Genomic DNA, 22,805 nt, shown 5'->3' with positions numbered 1-22,805 from the left:
CTAAAGAACGATGATGGATTCAACCCAGATCTGCGACTGTAGAGCTAGTGTATAATGGTCAAGTCCAGGAGTGGTCCATAGCCTTCTCCACTACAGTAGTAGGCACAATCTCGCTTGGCTTTATATAGGTTTCCTGCCCATGCCCAAAGTTAATAGGAGAACCGTTGTACTAGGGAGAAGATTTGCATCACTCCTCAGGGAACTTATTTTCACTCCTCCCATGGTCTGAGCAGTTGGAAAAGCCCCAGAGCCTTGTAGCCTCGTATATTTGCAAAGCCGGAAAAACAGGTTTAGTGTATGATGCCCAATGATCAGTATTCACCTGTTAATTGTTTGTGTGTAATAATCACTTTATCGAGGTGGTACTTCCATTACATAGTAGGCGATAGGGGTGCTCCCAAATAATGAAAAGAGTCCACTTTTTCAGGTACCTACCACTCAATACTAACCTACCCTTGCAGGATTTATTCTCATTGAAAGACATATATTTAGTCTTTGCTGCATTGATCATCAACCTCCAGGACCAGCAGAACTCATCAAAGCGATTTAGTAATAGCTGTAATCCACTCCTGGTTTTAGAGATCAACAGGGTGTTGTCAGCAAATATTACAATTGGAGTCTAAATACCGGCAAGGGAAGGGACATCAGATGGAGTCTGTATTAGGATGTCAACTACATATTTTAAATAAAGTGAAAAAAGGGTTGAGTCAAAAGCACATTCCTGACAAACACCATTAACAACTGGGATTGGTTCAGAACGTTGGTCTTGCATACCCCACCGAATTCTAACAAAGTTGGCATCATGCAACTGAATAAACAGAGTCAAGGGCTCAGGGGCATACCATATCATTGAGCACCTGCCAAAGCTTGGCACATGGAAATTAATCAAAAGCTGATTTTAGATCAACAAGTTGTCCTTGCCACTCAGCACTATGTTCCAAAAGAAGGCCAGGAAGCAAAAAACTGGATAAATGGTGATAAATGGTGATAGTCCTTTTCCAAAACCCAGCTTGACCTAATGTCAATATATCTCCCTCCTTGATCCAAATCTGGATTTTAATAACAGCATTGTAGAAAAGTTTTTTTAATGCAATCTATCTCACTTACTGGTCTCTAGTTTACTGGGGAGCACCAGTCACCTTTTTTGCATATCAGAATAACAGTAGCACCGTTCCAGGAGTCGGGGACAGAAGCATCTTTGGTAATAGAATTGTGAAGAACTAAAATATATTTTGTCCGGCTTGGTTTATCAAATAACAATAGGTCTGCAGGTATACCATCAGATCATGCAGCCCTACCAGTGGTAACTTCACCAAGAGCCACAGTTACATACACAAAGTTAAACATTGGACTTGCAGAGGGAGCAATAGCTCGTATTAAAGGAGGGGTTGAGGAAGCTTTAAGGTTACCACCAGAGCACACAGAAGATAAATAGCTAAATTAATCTGATGGTAATATATGCTTCGGAGGAGATGGGACTGTACCATTGGCGCCCCAAATGACAAGAGACCAAAACTTGGAGAAGTCATTGACAGAAAAAGCTGCTTTTTTCCCTCATATGATCTCCGTAGCTGTAGCAACCCCTCCACCTGGTCCACCTCTGGTGCATATAACTTGGTGGTTCCAATCTCAGCTGGTGTTCTTTACGGGGAGCGCCTGTTATACACAACCTGAGCTGACCCAGAGGGTTTAATAATTACCTTAATCTAATCTGGTCTAATCTAATGATGAATCATCCAACAGGTTCCAAAATAACCCCTTATCTGGCCTTTCTCTATATACATTTACCCGCAGATCTAGAACTCTAAAATATCTTACAGAATTCCACCAGGCATTCCAAGTAGGAGGGACCACCTGACGCCACAGTTTACAAATCTCTCTCCTGGCCAACAAAATTAAATGAAATACCAATTTATGTTGCAACCCAATTGGGATTTGCACCCCACCCGTCGTAGACACAATGCCAAAAATAATAGGAGAAGCGCTTACCTACATAACCATTCCCAGTGCCCTAGAGATAGTCTTACCCACGCTTCTCCAGAATTGTTGTATCTTGGGGCGGGAGGCGAATACGTGAACGTCATTTGCATTCTGGCTACCGCATCTCAGACAATTAGCTTCTCCACCACCCTTTATTCTGGATATTTTAAGAGGGGACCAGTATATCCTGTGGAGTGTGAAAAAGTGGTTTCTTCTGAGTGCGGCACATTTAATCAGTAGGTAAAGAGTATCTAGAGATACTTGCCATAAGTCTTTGAGCTCCTCACTCTGCAAGTAGTTCTCCCAGACCCGGTATGGCTTTTCCATCTTTCTATCTACTGCAACCAGAAGGTGGTTATACCATTGAGCCACTTCTTTCTTCCTTGAGCCAAATCTTGAAGTTCGTTTTCCATGGTATTATCTTCCAAAAAGGGCCAGCGTTGACTCTTACACCAAGATAAAAACTGATAAAACTTAAACCTGGACAAAGCTCCACTCGTAATATGGCTCCAAAAGTCCCAAGAATGGCATGTATTACCCACTACGACGTTCTTCCAGTGCGAGACCCCCAGCATCTTTTAGGGGGTGGGCTAGAGCGACCAAAAGACACTCCGGTGTTCCAGGAGAGCCCCAAACTGGGGCCCAATCGCTATAGTAAGAAAGTCCCAAGCAGTCTCCACAGTCTGACAATAGCTTGGCCGCCATACGCAATATCTTCGGATGGACTTTTTTAAAGAACTTGAGGGAGCCAAATTTGTACATGAATCCTGACTCCACTACACCGACTAGCATAGCTTTGAACATGCTGCCAATCAGCATGGGTTCACCAGATCTCCAGCTTTATTGCTGGGCCTACCAATTACAAAATTGTAGGATGTTACTGCTTACCCCAGATGACTCGCTAATTAGAATAAGCTGCTTTAAGCTCCCTCCAATGTCGTTCATCCTATTCCCTCTTAGCGAGGACCAAACTTGATTTGTAAACTTTTCCTGCCCTGTGCATTTGGTTGCTTTCCTTTAGTTTGATTGCCTAGGCTAAGATTTTACAGATCTGTCTACAATCCTTGTTGAACCAAATAATGGGTTCACTACTGTGTTTTCCTCTATAGGTCACAGGGACGGTAAGGTAGGTCAAAATACAATCAGAGATACAGAAATTGGAAGATAAAACCTCAGGGGCCATGGGAGAGATGTTCGTTTCAGATATTGCACATTGAAGATCATGTGTTATTGCAATTAGGAGTTCTGGTTTAAGGACTACCTGGCGCCAACATTCACTGCATCCTGGAGCCGGTACACTTCAGAAGACAGTTGAAAACATGGCTATTTCTGGGACAACTTTGTAATAATCATGCCCTACTGGGAAGTTGTCATCCAAATAGGCTTGTTCGGATAATTAAACAGGTGGCATAAATCCTCAGCAGAAGTATAAGCACTGTAGGGCAGCCTGTAAGTCATCATCAATAGCCCCACCAGGAGCAGCCTGCTAGCCGATCAGCCCATCTCCAACTGTCATCACTCATCCAGACACTCAAGCATTCCATCGGGAAACATCGTTTACAACGCGGTGTTTACACCGCACTACCGTAACAATGCTGCCAGTCGTTACTACGACTTGCGCTGGATGGCGCTGTTGGTTAAGGAATATTGTAATTTTATATTCCCTACTGTTACGTGGACTGGTGTTGGAATATAAAATTATAATATTACTCAATCCGCGCCCTCCAACGCAAGTCGTTGTAACGACTTGCGTTGTAATGGCAGCGTTGTAAAGTAAAATCACGTTGTTCTGACATACATCCATTCCACTCATAGCCCACACACCAAACATTCTACTCAGAACACTCACACAGGCTGAGCAGCTAGGGACCAGACAACGTAGGAGAACAACCATAACATCAGAATACTACATTACCTCTTCCCTATTGAACAGAAGAATAACGAAACCAATGCATAAAACTATAAACATTAAAAGTACAGCAATAGTAAATAGTCCACAACCCAGGGATGAAGGAAACACCACCAACATCATAAAGTGGAAAAGAACTATTAAAATAAGAGTCAAAAGCCAGACCCAGGGATGACGGGAACACCACATCACGAGAGGGTAAGGAACTAAAGACAAGAAGGAAAGATGGATACAGAATACCCATCCCCCTCCTCTAATAAGGAAAAATAAATGTCAAGATGTAAGTTCTGCATGTAAGGAGACTGGTCATGTTGACCAAAGCGACTAAACACCAATATCCTGCACCCAACTTAAACAAGGGACAACAATGTTACGCATGTGCCCTCCATGAAGGGAGATAAGTCGTGTGGACTAAAAGGACTGAAACCCAATGTCCCGCCCCACCATTAACAAGGGACAACCAGTAAAAAACGTAAATGCTCTCAGTGTGAGAAGGTACACAAGAACAAAACCCTACAACAAACAAACAACGTGCAGCACAAGGTGTCTTACATACACAGAGGACACACCCCTGCAACAAACAAGAAATGTGCAGCACATGGTGTCTTATGCACGCATGAGGAAAGTGTCTCCTTGCAACATGCTTATCGTAAATGGGACCATGACCCGTAACCTAATATAGTGGGACAAGACCCATACAAACCAACCCAGCACAAGGGTTAAACGTAATGTAAATGTGGAAAAACCCAAAACACACCCTGTGTAAAGGTTTACACATCCCTCATGTAAGTGTACCTAGGCTTGCTTAAGTAAATGCTAAACAAGCCCAATACATTAGAAGAACGTAAGTCTGTGGCATCACTAAACACAAAACCTTCTTCAAAGATATGCAAAAACTCTAAATGTAGTACATCTTTATGCTAAAACAAACGCCGGTGAGCGGCCTCTCACCCGAGTAGAACTAGACATAATAACTTAACTCAAAAAGTTTGCAGGTGAAAAACGTTTTCATGACACTCCCTAGAAGAATTCTCAACACGTTGTAACACATACACGCACTACAGCTGTGAAAGGACTAGCTACAAAGACTTCAAGACACTGCATGAAACTGACTTCATCAGAGTCAAGATTTCGAAGACGATATGGAGGCAGACTGATTTCCAAATAACTTGTGAGCTTGTGTACTCTTCACTCACAAAAGCAAAAATCTGTAGAGGGAACAGCCTGTTTGAAATTGACGTAACTTGGCTATGGCACATTGTTTCAAACGACGATCACTCTGCAAGCCGAAGGGCGAGTCTTAAAGTCTCTTCACAACACAAGAACAAAATGTACAAGGGTAATCTTATCCTAATAGACGTGGCATGTGAAAGTGCTGCAAGCCGATAGATGAAGCCACTCCGATGCAGTCCAATAATAGAGGACTGTGCACTAACTCGTATAGCAGCAACAGCATCATTAACGGACGAATCCATATACGAGTGACCCATGGTTGGTAATAAAACGAACAGGAACCAAGGTAACGGTACACTAAAATGAGGAAGCCAACCCCAAGATGGCCGCACACACGTGACGCGGAGCCGGATGGCTCACGGCGCGTCCACACGTGCAGGCGTCCATGTCGTCAAAGAAGATTCCACGAAGAAACAGCAAGAGGCTGGTCAGCGCGTCTTCACAAAGGAGGTAAGCTCGGGTACGCTGACTAGAGCTCGTGCCAAGTTACTTTTAAAGTAGAAAACGGCGGTTGGTAAACACCTGGAAATCAGGTCTCAGTGTAGACCAGAAAACAAGGACAGAAAATATGTCTCACCTGACTTCACCCACGGGTGCTGTCGTTTGAAACTGGCTCTGCTGGTAAAAGGATGTGTGCCTCAAGGTGGTGATTACACATCAACATGAGCCCCTGAGAAGGTTAAACTGAAGCCGTTGTGAACAAGATCACACAAGCAACCAGTTGCTTCCCTTTAGAAAATTCTCCACCTTGTTGGCCGCACTCACGTTGTGTTGACACCACCACACATTCCAGCTGCAGAATGTGGAAAAGACAGTCGCACCCTCAAGCTCAATCTTGAGCTTATAATATATGGATTGGAAACAACCCATCTAACAAACTACTTTCGATAAGCAGGTAAGTTAAGGATAGTTGATCTATGTTTTGCCGGGTGATTACATAGTTATGTTAGCTCCTACGTAACATTCCAGGCCCACACCAATACTATCACCATAACACTCAGCAGCCAACTGTAACTTACACCTCTTACATTCAATTAAGGAATATCTGCTTTGAGGCTTGTCCATCACCAGTACTGTGCAACCAATAAACCTGCCATCGCTAATTGTACAGGCATGGAGTAACTGAAGAGATCTGTCACACACCGCAGTTACTTTCCTGCGGTGCGTTACATGAAAGTAAATCTGGCCCAAGATATCTGTTTGGACAATCCAGTGCCGTAACCAGCTAAGCAGACAATAATAGTGAGCAGAGCTCTTCAACGCTGGTAACGTACCGCAAACCATAAACTGCGTCTCTGTGTCTTTCACACTCCATCATCCACCATACTGCTACACGCTGATCTCATAACACAACCACCGCTCTTCAGTGGCCATAACACATGACATGGAAACACTTCCCACATCGAATCAAAAAACAAAGACAACACCTGTCCAACCAAACGCCATCCTATATGGTGTAGCTTGCTGCCATGTAGATAATCGCTTCAGTGCCACTCATAGGGGTAGTAAGCGCTAAAAAAATGTGCAATGCAATATAATAATTATCATTTGTGCATCACCAAGATATGTTTTGATATTTGTTTACATCACACTTCAGAATTATAAAACAAAATGTGTTTCATTTGTGCTTTCATACCCACTGGTATATGTTGAGATATTTCTGCAGTTCACTAACAAATATTTAATTGACATCCTACAGTATTCCTTTTCTCACTCCCTTTATGCAAGGCCACTGGGATTATCTGATTCAGCGGCTGCTGCATTTTCCACATAAATATGATTTTGCCGCATTTGCCAGTTAATCCATCATCTGCTTCCTAATCTGCTGATTTTAACTAAAAAAAACTAATTTTGTTTCCATCTCAAACAGATCAAAAGTTACAAAAATGCTGCAATACGTGATGCCGTACAGTGGAAGGGCCTACGCAAAGGTTGACTGGTCCCCTTACAGTTAATTACAGCTCTATGTGGATGTGAAACTGGTACTAATAAAGTAAAACCTTTGCCGAGATAGTGCCAATGAATAAAAATGAGCTTCATTAAGCTGCATCATTTGTGCTTTCTTGCCCCATAATTTAGTCAACATTGCTGCATAATTTAGGCAGCTCCTGCATCATAATTCCAGTGGCCCTGTCTGCACCCCTGAGAGATTGTGACATAGTTCACTTTACTAAATGTGTCTTGTACAGTCAAGGAAAGTAAACACCATCTATATGTTAAAAGAAAAAGCAGCAATTCATCAGAAGACACTGCCTGTCTTTTAACCTGTCTTGGAACACCCAGCAAATGTAACAAGATAAAGACAAAATCTAACAGCATTTTTATTGCTCATTATGGGCCTGACTATGTCCCAATGTAGGAAATTTGACCGCATGTATCGGGCGACGAGAGAACTTCCAAGGGCATGAAATTTGAACGGATCCCAATCACAACTTTGCTTGCCAAATCAGTGGCTTCAGTGGGACCTCATTCAATGCATATTTGACTTAAAGAGGTCAGTTTTCCACCTCAACTTCCAGAAAAAAGACTAAGAGGCATATTTATGAAAATAGTGGTGCAGGGCAGCACAGAAAGTCACCTCGCTGCGCTGTTCTGAGTCACTGGGAAAGGGCAGGATTGCACTGTATTTATCCAACATGGCGCATTCCTGTCCTTCCCCCTGCGCTGGAGCCATTTCAGCAGCCTAGTGCCACTGCAGGCAGTCTTGCACCATGGTACAAGGGTGCCTGTGTTGTAGGCAGGATTGTTCAAGGGGCACCTCCCTGCTCAAAAACAATCCATAGAGGCGTTTTCCTCTTTCTATGGGTGCTGCAGAATGAAACAACGAGGAGCTATAAAGATATTTCTCCTTGTTACACCTCACCTGGGGAGGCATATCTTTTTGGAGAATTCCCAGGATTTCCAGTTTTTGTAAATCTGGGAATGTGTAAAAAAGACATGGGATTTGCATAGGAACAGCCCATGGAACGCCGCCCTTGCAAATTCCAAGGTAACGCAGGGATTTGCGCTGCATTGCCTTGCTCCAGATTTATGAAGCCCCTCAATGTGGCTTTGCATGGCTGCATGAATCTGACTTAGAGACTTGCACGTACCACTTTATATGGAGCAAACGTGATGAAAGTCTCTCATAAATATGCCCCTAAGTGCAGTGGAAAGATCTCTGAATGTGTCAAGACGCTAGGCTTACTCGGACTCTAATGCACCCAGACAAGGACTTTTTACTTCCGGCACTGCAGGTGGTTCAATTTATTTGCACAGCGTTTAAACCGATAGTCCACTGATGGCCTTCACCTGGTGGCGACGTGGTGTGCTGTATGATTGAGTGACAGTATGGTACGCTTGCCCTGATGAAGTTGCCGAAACTTTTCCCTGGCAATAAGACATGTTGGAGGGTACTAGAGGTCTGGGCTACATGAAATAGAATGCATTTAGGCAAAGGTTGGGTAATGTAGGCATCTGTGTGAATTAGTGTCTCCACTTGACACAAGGCAGATAACAATCTATTGATTTAATACCTTTATCTATCCCTCTATTGGTGTGGTAAAGAAGAAAATTCCTCTCGCTACATGGGCTATTAACATATTTATTTATTAATGAAATTTAGTTAAGCGCCAACAATTGCCCGTGGGCGTCTCGGCGCTGCTACTTCTGCAAAAATTCTCCACGACTGAATTTCTAGAAAATCACTGGTTAAACAACCACGTTTTCAATTTTTTGCGGAATGAAAAGAGGGAGGGGCTGGTCCTAATGGACTGAGGTAATGTGTTCCACAATTTTGGAGCCGCGACCAAAAAGCGGCGATCTCCCCAGGAGACAGTCTTGGTGCGTGGCACCACTAATTCGTTCAGAGTGAAGGATCGAAGTAGTCTCGAGGGGGAGTAAGGTGTCAACTGGTCTCTAAGAAACTGGGTTCCTTGTTTGTGCAATGATTTATATACAATGCATAGCGTTTTGAACTTAATGCGGTTTCTAATTGGGAGCCAGTGATAGCCTCTGATTGTATCAGCAATGGGTTTATGCTTGGGAGTTCTAGAAAGTAACCTGGCAGCCGCATTCTGTATAGTCTGCATTTTATTGATTACACGGGTCCGGGCATTGGCAAATAAGCCATTGCAGTAATCCAGTGAGGATATCGCTAGGGAACTTACCAGGGTTTTGCCTGCACTCTCCGGCAGGAAAGGAAGAATTTTTTTCACCAATTGTAGCTTATGAAAAGCTGTGGCCGCTGTCTGATTGGCATGGGCAACAAAATTAAGGTCATTGTCAAAAACAACTCCAAGGTTCCTAACCTTAGAAACTGGTTTAGGCAGGATTCCGAAAGATGTTGGCCACCAAGCGGGAGACCAGCTTGGGGTTAGTTGTCCAAATATTGACAACTTCCGTCTTTTCAGAATTAAGTTTTAGACAATTGGAGGACATTCAGTCTCCAATTGCCAACATACCTACTTTGAAACCCTCGGCTACTCTTTCTCCATCATTTTTGATGGCCAGGACTAACTGAGTGTCATCTGCGTATGGGGTAAGGTTCATCACATGTGCTTTTATGGTTTTAGCTAGGTCCGACACGTAGATATTAAAAAGTGTCGGACTAAGGGATGAACCTTGTGGAACCCCACACGGCAGAGACAGGTTAGCCGACTGGAACGGTCCCAGGGTAACCGCCTGAGTTCTATCGTTCAGAAAGGAGGCCAATAGGCTCTTGGCTGTCTGTTGGATACCCATTTTTTCGACACGGTCGACCAGAATCAAGTGGTCGACCGTGTTGAATGCTGCAGAGAGATCCAATAGCACTAGTAACGCTGATCCTCCTTGATCTCGAATGACTCTGATGTCATCGGCAGCTTTGATCAAGGCGGTTTCTGTGCCATGGAACTTACGGAACCCAAATTGGGTCCCGTCCAGTTGGTGATGTTCCTCAATACATTCTGATAACTGGGAATTCATTGCTTTTTCTACGACTTTTGCCAGAAATGGAAGATTGGCTATTGGTCGATAATTTTTCAAATCGACTTTATCTAGGAGTTGTTTTTTTAGGAGTGGTTTCAAAAGAGTTTTTTTTAGTATGTTTGGATAAATTCCTGACCTAAACATAGAATTGCAAATTTGAGTAATAACCGGAATCAGGGAGTCCATGATCGGGGGAAGAATTTTAAAAGGGCACGGATCCAAGGCTGATCCGGATTTGATGGACCTTATAATGTCCCTAGTTTGGGCCTCCGTGATATCAATAAACTGAGTAAATAAAGAGTCAGAGGAAAAGGAATGTCCAATATGTGTAATATGGTTGGTGTTGGAGGAAAAAGCTAAATAAATATCATTAACTTTTGTGAAAAAGAAATTTGCTAATGCATCACAAAGGGCTTGAGAAGGGGGAGGATTTAAATCAGGAGTGTTTCCTGCTAACTGCTTAGTGATATCATAGAGAAGCTTGTTAGAATTCTTTGCTTTCTCTATTTGCTCGCTAAAATACTTCCTTTTAGCACTTATGATCATAGATTTGTACTTAGCGAGCATCTCCTTGTAGCGGTTTTTACTTTCTTCATCATAAAGTTTCCGCCAATGCCTCTCCCTATTCCTACAAAGTTGTTTCTGATTCTTTAGTTCTTCGGTAAACCATGGTGCTGAGGGGACATTCCTGTTTCTAGTTACTAATTTGAGAGGAACCAGTGAGTTTGTAGCATGACCTAACCAATCCTGGTATTGCTTAGTAGCAGTGTTAGGGTCAGTAGAGAAAATAGGCTGGGTGCTTTCAAGTAGGAGTTTAAGGCTTGAGTTGTTAATATCTTTACAAGCCTTAAAAGGTTCGCGACTAGGGGTGGATACACTAACAGTGGAGACCTCATTGGTTATAATTGTACCTAGAATTACATGATGGTCAGACCAAGGGAGCGGGAGGATATCGGTTATATGGATGTCCTCTAAGTTGGAAAAGATACCGTCCAAGGTATGACCGGCATCATGAGTAGGACGATTAACCAATTGAGGGAGCCCCAAAATTTCCATGTCAGATAGAAGAGAGAGCGTATCACAGTCATCAATTTTATCTAAATGAAAATTAAAGTCACCAAGTACCGTTAATGACTCTTCAGTTGCCAAAGTTTCCAGGGTAGTGCCTAATTCAGAGAGAAATCCAGAACATGCTCCTGGTCGTCTATATAAGAGCAGACCTCTGAAATTATGCGAGGCTGATAGATTGATGGCAAATTGCATAGCTTCGCAGGTGAGAGAGGGTATCGGGAAAGTACGTATTTTAAAAGTGTTGCATGAAATTATAGCTAGCCCGCCCCCTCTTTTGCCCTGTCTATCCTGTCGGTGGACCTTAAATCCACTTGGGACCACAATGACGAGATCTGGGTCGGACGTACTATCCATCCATGTCTCAGTCATGAACAGTATATGAATATTACTATCCCTGACTAGATCTGATATTTCCTGTCTGTGCTTTCCAAGTGAACGAACATTGGTAAGTGCTATTGTAGTTGTCTTAGGATGTTTCTGTTTACTACAATGAGTTGTATTGTACACCAGAGGTATGGTATTCTTGCAATGCGAACATTCGAAAGATGAGGAATCTGAAATGAACTCAGTCATACTTAGTGCAATTATTTATAGGAGGTGGACGGAGGTCATTCAACATTAAAGATGAGTAGGAGAAGCGGTGAGCTGTACCGTAAGATCCAGGGGTTGTGGCCCTAGGCCCGGTCCCGGCGCGGACGGGCGCAGACGGGCTTGCCTTTGGCGCGCCTTCAGCGTGCCGCCGGCGCGCCCGCTGCGCGGACGGAAAGGCATTGGTTTTTTATACAGTATGGAGGAGGGTGGGATGCGTCCTGCAACTGGACCGCAACCCTTCCTCCCAGCAAGATGGCGGCCACACCCTTTGACCCTCGGCGTCAGCGCCCCTAGTCGGCTGCGCCGGGGATTGAAAAACGGGTGCAATGAGCCTCGGTGCAACAAAATTCTCGCACTCGAGTGTCCCGTCAATTTGGTAAGTAAAAGCGGGCAATTAAAATATATACAGTTTTTAAAATAAGTCTTTACCAAAGATACAGGGATAGATTGAGGAGCCCCCGGCTTCCGCCTCAGGGGAGAAATTAGCAAAAGTCTTGATCTATGCAATCACCACCCCTTAAGTATCCTGGGAGGGCAGGAGGCGTCCTGCAACTGGACCACAACCCTTCCTCCCAGCAAGATGGCGGCCACACCCTTTGGCCAAAAAGGCCATTACTAGAAAAATTCATTTTAGATTCATCAACAGTCTAACTTTCATCTTTCATTGGTCTGCTACCAGCCTATCATACATTGCGAATTGATTTTATACTAAGGTTTACTGAGAAACAAGATGTTAATGTGGGGATAACATTCGATCCGACATTACTTTTTCTCACAGAGCGGGGCCTCATAACCTGAGCGAGTGCCAGAAGAGGTGAGGCTTGATCCCAAGATTTCTCTGGGTGAGTGGAATGGCACTTTATATGGTTACCACATTTGTGCTGGCTGATATAAGATCAGCTTTATAAAATACAGCTTGCGGGCTTATCCCTGGCTCTTGCATAGGCTTTTATGCATCTGGTTGGTGTGTACATGTATTCTGTGTATTTTTCTCTTTTAGGAAAAGAACTCTACAACAGAGACTACACTCCTACACTTGGATACCAATACATGGTAGGAGGTATTGTACGTTTATTATTTCTCATATTATTTCTCACAATATACTTGCAGTAGTGTTTTGAATCTGGTCCTGAAGAAAGCCACCGGTCTATACATTGACCTTAGTTGGCTGAAACATGTCGACCATTTGTATCATCATAAGATAGTTACCATTTTTTCAGACTATCTCACACTATTTCTTAATCATGACATTACGATGACCGCATAATAAAGTCTTCTAGGTATTATAATAGTCAATCTTAATTTCACTATTACATTTTGTTTTTTCACCACTTATTACATTGCAAATCATCTCCAGCACCACTATATCTCTGCATTTGATTTTTGGTTTGGCACATCACTGGTAGATCCAAACGGGGTGCTCTCATAATACTATCAGTGAGATACCCGACACGGATACCAGTCTTTCAACTCAACCCAGATGATGATGCTCCGCCATTGGGTGGGCTGATGGGTTTCTTTTCCTATACACAGATGCCTACATTACCCAACCTTTGCCTAAATGCATTCTATTTCATGTAGCCCAGACCTTTAGTACCCTCCAGCGTGTTATTTGTATACTTAGAATGGGGGACATCTCATTTCCCCTTGGACCCTCACACAAATTGAATTTTACGCATATTAGAGCAGCTACGGCTGCGGGTCCAAAAAACTACAACATTTCGCGAATAGTTGTTATTTTGCTCACCTTGGTAAGAGTACAAATCATTTTCTTTTTGCAATTAGGATGGCTGACTTTGCAGGCCTTGCCTTTGATGAGAGTACACTACGGCCAGTTCTTACAGAGTACCCTAGTCTTTTAGATTCATTGCCGACCACAGGTCCTAGCCCCTCGGATGATTGGAATACAGTTTTAAATTTGAAGAAAACCCATTCACGTACATGTATACACGGACAAGTTATGGCCGAATATCTACACGGAAAATGTGCACCTACAGGACTGATAGTAACGAACGCCCCCAGACTTTTTCTAACAGATAACATTTTCTTACGAGATTGGTCTTTGATCGCGTGGTGATGTACCCGCGACTGGCTGATCCTGATTATAACAACAGCCATAAGAGTGGCGGATGCCATTGTGATTGAAATACAAGTCTTGGAGGGCCAGATAAAGACCACACTATGAAGTAAACTTCACACTAAAATGTAGGCGATACAAACAAGTCCAACAAAGAATACAAAGATTCTATTTTGTTTACCAAAATAGAAAAATGTAAGAAGGACCTAGCGCGTTTTTCTTTTGAAAAAGTGTACCCGTATACTAGTGCTACCTATACACCCCCTGAATTTAACAAGAAGGGCAGGCGTTACGGGTCAAACTACTCAACATCTTCATCTGACCCAGAATCAAGTGACTCTGACTCCGGACAAAATAATACACTACGGAGGGGAGGGAGAGGTCAACAAACTAGATCTAATCGTAGGAGAGGCACACAAGGGAATTTCTATCAACACGGTCCGTGGTGGCCACCATCTCCTTGGGGGTACCCTCAACCTCAATATCCACCTACAATGCCACATTTCCCGCCCCAACCACAGTTTTTTGACAATCAGCCTTTTTTAGGGCAGGGCCGGGGCCGCAACAGAGGCAGACGGAGGGGCCAACAGGTGCAATGGGAGGACGAGCAGACCTTTCCAAACACTCGCAGCAGAAGAGGACAAATACAACAACAACAACAGGCAGGAACGAGCTCAGAAGCGAGAATCTCATAGTCAATCTCAGTACCCGTACACTATCTGAGACTGAGCTCTTGGTTCTAAATAAAGGGTTAGGATTTGTCCTGACAAACAAAGCAGATCCTTTTCTATTACGTTGCGAATTGGAGACATTTTTCCGTTAGGTCCGCCTTCATTTTTTCTTTTCGGACAGTAAAAAAGATACAGAAGGACTAGAGATAGACAGCAATTCAGGACTTAAAAAACAGTCCACTTTTACTCCAACAAGTGCCTCCCAAAGTCAGTACTTTTGAGAAAGCGGTAGCACATGACATTATGTCTCTCAATTTCTCTGAATCTAAGGTGTTCCAGAATCTATCTGGCACTGAGAAAGCAGCAGTTGGGACTCTATCACGGGATGCAGCCATTACCATCAAACCAGCCAACAAAGGCGGGGCTACAGTAATTATGGACACCATAGACTATCGCACCGAATGTCTTAGGCAACTGAATGACGTCAAATCTTACCGGGCCCTTACCTCAGACCCCACGGGCAGACTGGCAACAGAGATTAATATCATGGTAGAAGAAGCCAGTGCGGAAGGTTGGATAACCTCCAAGGAAGCACAATTCCTAGTGACTCCGCACCCAAGAGCACCTTACTTCTATATCTTGCCAAAGATTCATAAGGTAGCAAGACCCCCACCTGGACGCCCCATAATATCGGGCATCGGGTCCCTACTCGAACCCTTATCCACCTTTGTGGATTTTTTCCTCAGACCATTCGTAAAGGATATGCCGACCTACCTCCAGGACACAAAAGATGTCCTCAGGTTGCTCCCATAGATATAATTTGACATCGAAACTGACTTCCTCGTCAGTTTCGATGTAGAATCCCTCTACACCTGCATTCCCCAAGAGGAAACCATGTAAGTGATTAGGGGCATTTTGGAGACCAGGGACCTTGATAGCATCACACCTGTGGACTTCATCATGCAATGTGCCAGAATAGCCATGACTGAGAACTTTTTTTGAGTTTGAGGATTCCCTTTATCTTCAAGTCTCAGGAACATCAATGGGGAGCGTTTTCATCCCCAGTCTGGCTAATCTGTATGTCCACCTCTTTGAGACCCAATGTATTCTTGACCACAGCAACCCCTTTTTTCACCATGTGGTGCTGTGGAAAAGATACATTGACGATATTCTGGTCATTTGGCGTGGAGATGTGACTTACATTCTGGAGTTCCATACATGGCTGAACACAAAGAACCGGTATTTGAAGTTCACCGTTGAATACAGCCAAGCTGAACTGCCATTTCTGGACTTACTTATCTTTCCCACAGGGGGGAGACTAGGAAGTAAGTTGTATAGTAAGCCCATGTCAAGGAATGCTTTGCTTTCCTTTGACAGCCATCATCCCCGATCACTCCGGGAAAATGTACCTTTCGGACAATTTTTGAGGGTCCAACAGAATTGTTCGGACCGACAAGATTTTGATACTTGTTCAAGTGCTCTATCAACAAAACTGAAACAAAGGGGCTACCGTAAACATCTAATACGGCGAGCACGTAAGAGAGTCTCTAACAATCATCGGGATGCGCTATTGGGCCCTCTATCATAAAAACCCCATTAGACAGACTCACATTTGTCACTACATTCAGCACACTATCATCGTAAGTACAGAAGTCAATTAGGAGGAATTGGCGTATCCTTAACACAGCAGGAGGATCGATTCCCCTCCCCCTTTTCACTTTTAAAAGGGGACTGAGCTTACGGGACGATCTGGTACATACGAGACCTAGACAACACCTACAAGAGTCAACAAGCACACTTTGGGGCCTACCTCCTGTCCAGGGCCACTATCCTTGCGGCTCTTGTACCGCCTGCCCACAAACACAAAAGACACTAGCAGTAGACATAGGGACTGGCAAACCTTGGCTATTAAAAAAACACACAAACTGCAATAGCGAGAAAGTGATCTACATGGTCACATACCCTTGTTCACAACGCTACGTGGGAATGACAACCAGGAAAATAAAATTCAGAATTAATGAACACAAGAGCACCATAAGATGTAATAAGCAAGCAACGCGTCTCACCAGCCATTTTCTAACTAAAAAACATAAAGCTGAAGAGATGCAATGGGTGGTTCTGGAACAACCCTTTATCCCTCATCACATCAAGAATATCACACGTTACCTATTCATTAGGGAACAGAAATGGGTTTTTAAACTCAAAAGTGACATCGAAGACCTGAATGATGAGATTCCCTGAGTAATGACTAACTAGGATTTCTGCATAAAGAACTTGCACGGTACGCCTATCCCCCGTTTGACCATACACACTGATATCTGCCATTGGGTGTCACTCCATTTATGAATCCCTTGCACAGACAACCCTATTCAGATACATGTATTCGATTTAGATTGGTCTGTATAATGGGTGACCACTGTTTAAATTAAACATGGCGTTATCTCAGTGTCTAATACATGGAGATGGTGAGGTACATGTATACATCAGCATTGCTTTAATAATTCTGACTCTTGTACTTTCTCCACTTTTTGATCTGTCACCAGAATGCGATAGAGCGCTGACAGAAGGTGGACATTTTGTCTGCTGAAATAATGCAAACAATTGCTGAAAATTAAAGGCCTGGCATTCATCCTGTCCTGGCTGCATCCTGAACACTCCAGGTAGAACAGCCAATAACAAAAGAGATTCACGGTCCCTCACACAGCCGGAAATTAGACATCTCCCTGGGTTGGGTCCTTTGGTAGCTCTCCTTCTGGTCAGCATGGATATGCCGGGCGGTACGCTCAAAGGAGCTGGAGGAGTTTTAGTCAATACATGGTTTGGATTGGCCGGCTTGTACAGCAAATAACTACAGAGACTTTCAAACCGGAAATTAGACACCGTCTGGTTTTGCGGTTTGGTTTCCTTTTCCGTTTTTTTCTGGTTTCCTTTCTGGTCCGCTAGTAACAGGCGGGAATCTTCCACGAAGGGTACATAAGACGGCCTTTCTGTTCCTGTCGGTACCTCCCACTCAGTTTAGGATTAAGCTAGAGGTACCGACGGACAGGTAAGGAAGACAGTGTACGAGCTGGGTCGAACAATAGGCTTGGCAGCTCTCTGCTCCAGCTTGTTATTTGTACACTTAGAATGGGGACAGGGTACTGTAAGGCCTTTAATCTCATTTCCACTTGGACCCTCACACAAATTGAATTTTACGCGAATAAGACATGTTGGCCATTGTTAACTGTATCTTCTGAGCATGACAGTTGTTTTTAACAGTGCGTCGACGGCCTACATATGAACAAGTTTGGAGGTCCTTTGGGCCCATTTCGGACCTATAGAGTGAAGAATGAAGACTTTTTGGAGGACCTTACACACTGTTGCAGGTTTTAGAGCAGAAGCTCTTGCAAACATTGTTTACTTAGCTACACTTCATACAAGATCTAAGAATGGTGGCTTTTTCCTGGGTGCAAAGGAAGGTGACAATGATGACAGATTTGGCCAGTTGCTAGCAAAATCAAACAGGCCCTTTGTGGTTGCTCTTGTGAGGATCTTTTTACTTTCACAAAGTTTGATTGTCATTGGATGACACAAACCTATCCTTGTCCATTAGCACCCCACGATTGAAGAACCCCTAATGTACGCCATCTGTAAGTTTTCAGAGTCGTCAGCCATTCGGAACTCCTGTTTGTAATAATTTCCAACAGACTCCATCAAAATGGGTCAGTCGGAAATTATTACAAACAGGAGATTCTGATGCAGTAATGAAGGCTCTGACCAATGGTCGGAGCCATTCCTTACCAGATCGTAATGGACCCTTAGTATATGGGCACTGACAACCTATGAAGAGAGGTGAATTGCCGGCGTCATGTAGATTCAAGAGCCAGACAGGGGTCGCCCCCTCAGGCCCAGTGCATGGAGCTCATCTATATTTACTAGAATTAAATGTAAGAGTGAAGAAAGACCCTCCCCCCAATGAAGGAAGGAAAATTTCCTGCAGCATCTTCAGCTGACAGTAGTCAATCTCAGACTGTCACAGCAAGCCACCTCAGGGGTCACTCCAGAGAGTTGGAGACAGTTTATCTGCCAGACATAGCAGACTGTCTAGCATGCATCAGGGCTCCAACCAAGCCCTCAATCTATGCTCTTCCTGAACAGAGCAAAAGGCCTATGCTCTTTGTTCCATGCAGAATGAAAATTAAAAGTGAAAACAATATGAATACCATGGATTTGTTACTATGAGGCATAATTGACATGACGTCATCACTGCCTGCTACTCACCGCTGACTGCCCCTCGCGCCCTTTTCTCACGTTCTCATTTTGGGTATCAGCGTTTTTAATAACGCTGGGATTCTGGTACATGTTTTCAACTGAAACAAAGAGTGATGGAAGCATTACTGTTGTGTCACATATAGAGAGCATATAGTTTATAATATACATGGAGATAATTTAAGGGCCATGTTATGGACTTTTACCTTTGTTTGTGTCCTTGTGTTTTAAGCGTCTCTCATAATGAACCGCCATCACTGCCACAATGACTGCAGCACCGAGGAGAACTCCACAGGCCACACCCAGGGTGGTCTGCCAGCAGGAGCAGGGGGTGAGGCAAATGGTTTCTGTGGGAGGAAGCAGAATGAAGGCAGCCAGTTAGTGTCTGGGTTATAACACTTGGTCTGAGCGCATGCAGTGGGGCTGTAACCATTTTTAGAGTATAATATACCTCACTAAGGGCCAGATTAGGTAAATCCTGATTACTGACTCTTAAATACTGACTCATACCGATTCGGTATTTAAAAATTGAAAAACGGGATGTAGGTAAAAATTCGATAAAAATTACCGATTCGGTATCACTCGGAAAATGAAATCGGTATTTACCGAATCGGTAATTTGGAAAAGAACCCATGTGAGCCTGTAAACCAATCAGGAACACCTACCACACCCCACAACAAAGCTACAGAGGATCCAACCAATCAGATGCAACCACCCCTCCCAGTACCTGGGAGTGGCCACACCCATGCAGGTGCAGAGCAACTGAACTTTTTGCAGAGCAGGAGGAAACAGAGAGGAGCAGGTTTCCCTGAACATACCTGATCACCAGAATGGAGTCCTAGGATGGGCAGTAGGATGCAGCAGAGCGCAGGAGGAAAATAAAATTCAGCCCAGCAGAACTGCAGGTGCTTGTTGAAGAGGTGGTCAAGCACCACACCCAGATTTTCGGTAAACAGTCTCTGCATGTTGCAGAGTCTGTGAAACGTAATACATGGCTTGACATCCTGACAAAGGTCAATGCCATTGGGGTGACGCACAGGGAGATTGATGACCTCAAGAAAAGATGGTACGATCTGCGTATCATCACAAAGAAAAAACTTGCTGCACAAAGAAAGGAAGCTGGAGCTACTGGTGGAGGAAAAAACAGAGCACCAAGACTAACAGACCTCGAGGAGCTGGTGGAATCCACCCCGGAGCCAGAAAGCATCCATGGAATTGGTGACGCTGATAGCTCTGCCAGAGCTGCAAAGAAGCAAGGTAAGATGCATGGACAGTAATCCCCACCCATTTCCCTGTCCCCCTTCCCCACTGTGTGTGTAAGCATAACACTCCAGAACAGGTTTCACTGATGTCCAGCAATGCATCATGGGAGACGTAGTCATAGGTACATACATTCAGTGCAGTCACCATAGAATTCAGCAAGGCATGCCACACACAACTTTGAGAAGCTGATGTAGACTAGGCAATTGTGTGATAGAAATGTAATTTAATCATGACACACAGGTGAACGAGACCACTGACCCAATGTCCATATCTGTCCACAGGAGAGTCCTCACGCAGTACAGCACCAGAAAGGGAGGAGAGGGCACCAACAACTGAGAGGAGGGAAAAGAAGAAAGAAAGAGCAGGTCACAGCGCTGTTGAGAAAGACAACACCACAGCGCAGGAAGCCACAACACCTGAGCGACCAACAACACCACAGCCTCAGTCACCTCTGTTGTATGGGACCCACGAGTTGGAGCCAGCAGTACTTTCCCCAACACCAACAACACAGTCATCTGTGCAGGAAAGGGCAAGGAGGCTTGCTGTGCCCTCTCTGAGGATCCTGCAAACCTCAGATGAGGAGGATGAAGAGGGTGAAATGCAAAGTAATCCACCTGTGGAGTACTGCAGGAGCTGTGCGGGCCAGTGTCCTTGGCCGAAGGGCACGGGAGAGAGATGAAGGCCAGGAAGGAGAGGGGGTCTTTTGTGGACTAGAGGCCACCATGGTAAAGGTGCAGTGCCTGCAGGTGAAAGGCAATTTTGCCAGTGCACAGGCAGGTGCGCAGTATCAATTGCAAAATATCCAACATTGACCATGGAATTGGCAACATGGCTGAGAGCATGCAGTCAATTGCAAAGGGGATGACAGACATCACACAGTACATGAGTGCTCTCTGTGACAAATCGGATAGAGACCACTCTGAGCGGCGCAGGGAGCGCCAGTGTATGCGGCAGCAGTCAAAAGCCCGGCGTTCTGTCGCCATGCAGGATGCAATTGTGCACTGCTGCACAGATTTGTCAAGGGGGATGGGGAGAGTCACCTCTGCCATGGAGCAGATGCTCACAAACCAGGCAAGCACTGCCGGAGACACAGGTATCGATGAAACTAAAGGGTCCACCAGGAGAGTGGCTCCAGCACTCCTGTCCCTGAGATGCGTAGGAGCGGCAGGTGCCAAATTTCAGACCCAGGCACCACCGAAAGTGTTGAGACCCAGCCTCGCACATCCCGCACTGTAGTGCGTGTGCGCAAACGTTAAAAATGCCCTCAACCCTCAGGACAAGTCACAGTGAGGAGAACTGCGACCACCCAGTCATGGACATAGACATTGTGGGACCATGGTGTTGAATCTTTTACATGCTGTAGTCACAATTAAACTACATACTTTACATACTACAGCTGTCTGTGTCTCCTTACTTACTTAGAAATATCGACGTGTGATCTCTGCCTGTCTCAATCTCCCATCTGTTGCTGCTGCTCCTGTTGCATGGGGCTCTGCCTGTTCTTGGTCATCATCAATATCCTCGTGATGTGTAAGCTCTGCCTCTGTGCCTTCCTTGGTTGCAGGATTGTGCAACATGGCACAGGTCGCTATCATCTTGCAGCACAGGATGGGAGTATACTGGCGTGCACCTCCACTCTTGTGGAGGCAGCGGAACCTGCTCTTGAGGAGTCCAAATGTGCTATCCACTACGTTGCGAGTAGACTTGTGAGCCACATTATAACGCCTCTCACTCCTGGTAGTTGGATTGAGGTAGGGTGTGAGCACAAAGGACCGCAGGGCATATGCACTATCGCCTAGGTTGAAATGAGAGGTCTATTAGTTACATACTCATGATACATTCATCTGCTATGACTATCAGGGTGTGCCACAGTTATTTACCTAGCAGGTATCCGTCCCCAAACTCTCCAGCAACAAGGCGTGTGTAGATCCCACTGTTCTGGAATATGTACGAGTCGTGGGTACTCCCAGGGAATTTAGCCACAATGTCTGTAATGATGTTGCCAGCATTGCATATCACCTGCACATTGATGGAGTGCGTTGACTTACGGTTCCTGTATATGTGTTCATTGGCTGCAGGTGGACAGAGTGGAATGTGGGTGCCGTCTATGTAGCCTATCACGTGAGGGAAGTGTGCCAGTTGATACAAATCAGTTTTGGTCTTGGCAAGTTCCGCAGGTGTGTCAGGGAACCGGATGTAATGATGCATTCTCTGCATCATGGCCTCAAGGAACTTCCTGAAAAAACGGGACAGGCAGCTCTGGGACACACCACCAACTGCAGCTATCACACTCTGGTAGCTCCCAGAGGCAAGCAGGTGAAGGCTACACAGCACCTGCACTTGGGATGGGATGGCATGCGCCCTTGATGTTGAGTGATCCAGGTGTGGGTGGAGGTCCCCAATCAAGTCCAGGATGGTTCTGGGTTGTTTCCTGTACCTCTGCAGTATCTCTGGCTCAGTCAGTTGGAAGAGCGTTATCCTCTGCCTGTAGACCTGCTCCACCCTTCTCCATACCCTCTCTCCTGCTGCCTGTAGCCATAGCAGCCTTGCTATGACGTAGAATGCCGCCATTCTGGTCGCACTGTTGCATTTTGGGACCTTCTTTTATAGCCTGCACCTGGTTACCACCTGCTTTCAATCCATGGTAAATACCGACTCTTAAATACCGAATTTCATGCAATTCGGTATTTTTTGGGTTTCCTACATCTCGATGGACATTTTTTACCGTTTCGGTAAATAAGAACTCGGTAAATAAGTATTCGGTAAATACCAAATCGGTAGATTACCGACTCATATTTACCGAATCGGAAAGTTT

At 44.6% G+C, this 22,805-nt stretch overlaps 1 pseudogene; it reads right to left on the bottom strand.

The window, feature by feature from the left end:
- The window catches only part of LOC144768905 (uncharacterized), a 59,493-nt pseudogene extending 38,279 nt beyond the window's left edge, over positions 1-21,214 (bottom strand).
- Between the last annotated feature and the right edge of the window lie 1,591 nt (positions 21,215-22,805).

This window comes from Lissotriton helveticus, chromosome 7 (genome assembly GCF_964261635.1).
Source record: "Lissotriton helveticus chromosome 7, aLisHel1.1, whole genome shotgun sequence".
Taxonomy (NCBI): Eukaryota; Metazoa; Chordata; class Amphibia; order Caudata; family Salamandridae; genus Lissotriton; species Lissotriton helveticus.
The sequence above is the reverse complement of the archived record's forward strand: the minus strand, read 5'-3'. Positions and strand labels throughout refer to the sequence as shown.